The sequence below is a fragment of the Silurus aristotelis genome, assembly GCF_946808225.1.
Source record: "Silurus aristotelis genome assembly, chromosome: 29".
In the NCBI taxonomy this organism is placed as follows: domain Eukaryota; kingdom Metazoa; phylum Chordata; class Actinopteri; order Siluriformes; family Siluridae; genus Silurus; species Silurus aristotelis.
The window spans coordinates 11571212-11576451 of NC_139602.1; positions in this window are offsets into that span (position 1 = coordinate 11571212).

The window sequence follows — 5240 nt, forward strand, 5'->3', positions numbered from 1 at the left end:
GCAATATCGCAATAAATTGATATCATTAATAGTTTTTATTTACTCTCTCTCTCTCTCTCTCTCTCTCTCTCTCTCTCTCTCTCTCTCTCTCTCTCTCTCTCTCTCTCTCTCTCTCTCTCCTGCATTAGAGCTCCTAAATGTACTTTATTTCAAATTAAAAACTTGTTTTCTTTGTTCCTGTTCTCTTTTGTTATGTTTTTATTCTCTTAGTTTAGGTCATATATTCTAACATAAAAGTCTAACATGAGAAGAATAAGTCTCTTTATTTTTGGTATCACCAACTTTTTTACACAGTTCAGTTCTGCTGCTCAGATTTTTTATTATTTGTCCAATTAAAAGCACATTTCTATATAATACCAGAGTCATTTATCTCATAAAGAGCGTATTAGCAGGTCGTGTTGGAGTTCACACCTTCATAACTAAACTGGTAGAGATTACAAGCCCTGATCAGTTGACCTGATGCTAAACGTGTGACCTTTGACCCGAACACGCATCATCATATTCTCATTTCTCAACATGATGGTAGAGTGACGTCTAGTTCAGAGGTTGATGAAGCAGAGAGAGAGGGAGAGAGAGAGAGAGAGAGAGAGAGAGAGAGAGAGAGAGAGAGAGAGAGAGAGAGATATTATCAGTACTGATTACGTTTACATGATGAATAAAATAATATCCAATCAGCATCCTGAGGTTTAACAGAAAGGACACTATATAATCTCTTCCAAAATCATGCCATGAAAATAACTTTGTAGGCAATTTTACTACATTCCTCATGTTACATGTCACATTTCTGAGTTATAATGACAGTCTGGAAATTATGTATATTGGCTTAACTTAGTGTTTTCTTCACACATGTATTTATTCTTCACTTTCGGCTCCTCTATAATGCTTTAAGTTGAGCATTTTACAAAAGAAAAAAGGGACTGTGTCTTAAACTGCACATTATGTTCATTTCTAACACTATTGTTATTAAAAAATACACGATATAGCTGATGATCTAATATTCAAATGTTTATAAAACTACATTTGTACTGTAAGAAATATCAATGCAAACTGTGTTCAAACCCGTGCTGGAAATGTTTTATAGTTTAGTGCTGTTGCTACTGGTAAGATTTTGTAGCTGTTGTGGCTGAAGTGTAATAAAACAAGACCTGCATCCTAACCTTGATTTTTAAGCTAGCTGCCAAACACAATGACCTGCTAGCTTAGCTACTTTAGCATTTTCCAATTAAAAGCCAAATTGTGTATTTTTCTGCCAAAGTTTGAATCTTTTATAGATTTTAAGATGTGTCAGAAAAGCCCGCCAATGTTAGCTAGTATTAGCCAAGCTAGGTGGCTAGTACTTCCCAGTCTAATTAGTTTACATGAATAACAATAATTATGGCTCTGTATAATTTTAGTTTTGTTGAGATTTTTATTTAAATGTATGTTTAGCAATAAAGTAAAATTACTGTGAAACATTAAAAGTATAGTTTTGGTCTTAATTTCCATTTACCAAAAGCAGTGGTTTGTGCTACAATGTCTGATTCAAGTTTCAATTCTGTACTTATGTCTAGGACCAAGTACAATATCATGGTGTGTGTCAGTGTGCTGTATGAGTTCTGTTTCTGCAAGATGGTGGATCAGTGCATATATCACTGGTGCATTAAGGTGAAGTGAGCAAGTGATAAAAAAGGTTTAACACTGATTATTCGAATCAATTTGCCAATTACGGTATATGACTGTGGTAGATTATGAAATTAATCTGAAACATGAACTTCTTATTTATCTCTATTGATATTAATATTATTTCCTTTTATAATGGATGTCTTGCTAGAACAAGGTGGTAGTCCAGAGCCTCATACTCATTACACTTGAATGGTCTAAACAGCAGATTTGATCTAAAGAAGAAAAGAAAATGTAAAGAGCGAGAGAGATGGAGTGTGAGGTTCTGGTTGATCTAATAAATTATTACCAATTCACATTTTATCAGAACGTTAAATAATATATCATTCCAAGAGGTTCCAAGAATTTTAACCTACAAGAAAAACGTTCAATACAAATATTTTCATTTATAACAATCTGTTATTTATAACAATCTAAACCTAATTTGTGTCGGTCTCATTTTATTCCTGTGTGTAACATCTGCAACAACTTTCGAGTTAAGTTGTTTTATATATTTGTCTTTTCGTCACTAATAAATCCAATTAAACTTTTAAACTGGCTGAGGATTTTGGGACAGATCGTTCATTTCCAGCTCTATAGATCCCACAACAGATTAACTCTCTATTTTACGGTTTATTTAAGATTTCGAGTCTGTTTGTGGTGTTTTTCAGAGCTGAATTCTGTGAAACTGAGGAGCTTTGTGTGGTCCAGACACACAAATGTACAAATACACACGAACTGCATTCACGCGTTCCTTCATATTCACAGTGTATTAAATGTTATATAGTAAACATGTCCACATGGTGTGGTTTTATTATTTATGTTGAAAACGACCGCAGAGTCTCAGAGAGCGCGCAGGAAAAGAATCCGTTTATACTACAAAAAATGTTTTTTAATCTTGAACGAAAAGAACCAAAATACATGAAAAGAAAATCCAATAAATCCATAACGCAAATTAAATCGTTGAATATGAAAAAGTAAATGAGATTTTTGCATGTAATTTGAATTATATTTATTGTCATACGATCTTTAACATATTTGTAAACATTTTGAGTTATTTTTGATCGGACATTTATCGCGTGCATGTTAAAGACGAGTGCACGGTGATCTCTTTTTTTGGACTGAAGTGAACTCTGAGTGAACTCAGGATGATCTGTGTCTATTACCAAACATCTAATTAGATTATTCTTTTTCCTCACAGTGTTAATTAGTGACTTTTCCCCCAAGTCACAGAAACTCAGAACTTCGTAACTTAAACACAATAAAGGCAGAAGACGATGTGCTGTGTTTAGAGAACTGTGTGTGTGTGTGTGTGTGTGTGTGTGTGTGTGTGTGTGTGTGTTTGTGTGTGTGTGTGTGTGTGTGTGTGTGTGTGTGTGTGTGTGTGTGGATGCTTATAGCATCCCGTGGATCCCGTTGGTACTTAGCGCGCGCACACACTCGTTTAAAATGCCCTGACAGTACACCTTAATGTTTTTTTCATTTCTAATTTATTGAACCTGACACTAAAGAACTTGACAGCAACAGAGAGTCGCCTGAAGCTGCATCCTGTCTGCGAATCATCTACATTTGATTAATATTATATTAATCTTTTCTCTCATTAACTTGTTCGTCTGGTCATAAACAGTAGCGCAAACAGAAGCTCAGCTGAAACACTTTCCTGAACGCTTTCCTAAACTTTTTATTGTAATATATTTGCCCTTTGGTGAGGATTGAGGATGATCATTACGCTGCTCTGGTAATATTTTTGCTCAAATATGATCTTGTAAAAGTAAAAAAAAAAATCATTAGATTACTTTTAAACGAATTTTCTTTCATTTTTGTTTTTGCACCAATTACACAAACCTCATGTGAGAATTAATTTCTAACCTTTTTCGTCGTTTTTGAAGTTTATTGACTATGACGCAAAAATATGTATTTATTTAGAGCAATTTTTTTTATTGTCGTTTAGATTTTTTTTCAAGTTTACTCTAAAACATAAATGGCCCGATGATCCACCGCCACCGATTTCTCATTTTAACATGATCTTATGTTCACTATGGTCCAGGCAGAGCTCAGAGCTTCAATAGCTTTTGTCTAGAAAACGAGACGGAATGGAAATGCTTCATTACTGAACGGTTTTTACTTTTCTCATAGAATTAGAAGTGGGTCGTTTGCGCCTGCGCACACACGAGACAGGAAAATAGCAGCCCAACTCTTCTTTTCTTGAATAGCCAGATGACCTCTGGTTCACCTTGGGGCGGCAGTCAGAGCCTTTAACGAGCCGACACACACACACACACACACACACACACACACACACACACACACACACACACACACACACACACACACACACACACACACACACACACACACGACAACAATCTTGGGGGAAAGGAGACATGATTCATGCAGAACGCGCTGCTTATGTACATGTACAAAATTTTCTTTTCTTTTTTTAATATTTCGTAACCAGTCCTTTGTTAAGGTGCCGAACATTTATTCTGTTAACCAACACAATAAATCTGAAATATGATGAACCATACAGCAGAGGTCTGTCTATACAATCACTTCTGTTTTTTTATTTTCATAATCAGTATCAGGAAACCTGCTCATGTCTATAAGATATAATTTATATTTTTTCAGAAAACACATTATTTCATTTATCATCTTTAATACTTTTTATTTGTCACAAAGGGATTTTAAAGTACTGCGAGTTATATTCAATATTATCCATAACAAAATCACACCAGCCGTTTAAAAAGAAACCTTCCGTAACCTTCTACTGTTTCTTCACACTCTCACTGTGTCTCACTGTTTCTGTGGTAGGACCCTAAAGAGAGCATGGGCTTTACCTTTAAGTAGGTATATTTTACACTGAATCTAAAAAAACAAAATTTCATAATAATTACAAATATTAAAATTACCGGGAAAACAGCGACACATAAATAATCAGTTTTTATATCTGAAAAAGTTTCCAGTGCTGTTCAGAGACATGGGAATGTTCACAAAATGTCGCAATAGGTTCTCTCTCTCTCTCTCTCTCTCTCTCTCTCTCTCTCTCTCTCTCTCTCTCTCTCTCTCTCTCTCACACACACACACACACACACACACACACACACACACACACACACACACACACACACACACACACTAAAGCCTGTGTGGCGGGGAAAGCCTCTGAAAAGGTCATCACCCATTAGCTAAAGACACTTGGCCTCCAGTTGAACCCACGAACTGCTCATCATCTGCCTGAAGAACTCCGTGCGTGAGTTTACATGAAGTGAAGATCGACCAGAAACAGCTGCTTTTTCTTTTAAACCCAAATGCACTGAAGTTAGTTTATGCAGTTAACTTTATTCAGGGATTATTCAGCGGATATAAACACACACACACACACACACACACACACACACACACACACACACACACACACACACACACACACACACACCAAAGCATTTGAAAAACTATAAATATTATAAATGATGAGTGTTAGATGATCAGTATTGCTTTTAGCTTTGATGTTTTTTGATGATTGTATTAATTTGTTGTTTGGAGATCAGTGCTCTAATTATTTGGGGGGAAAACAAACATTTATGAAAAGCATTTTAGTCACA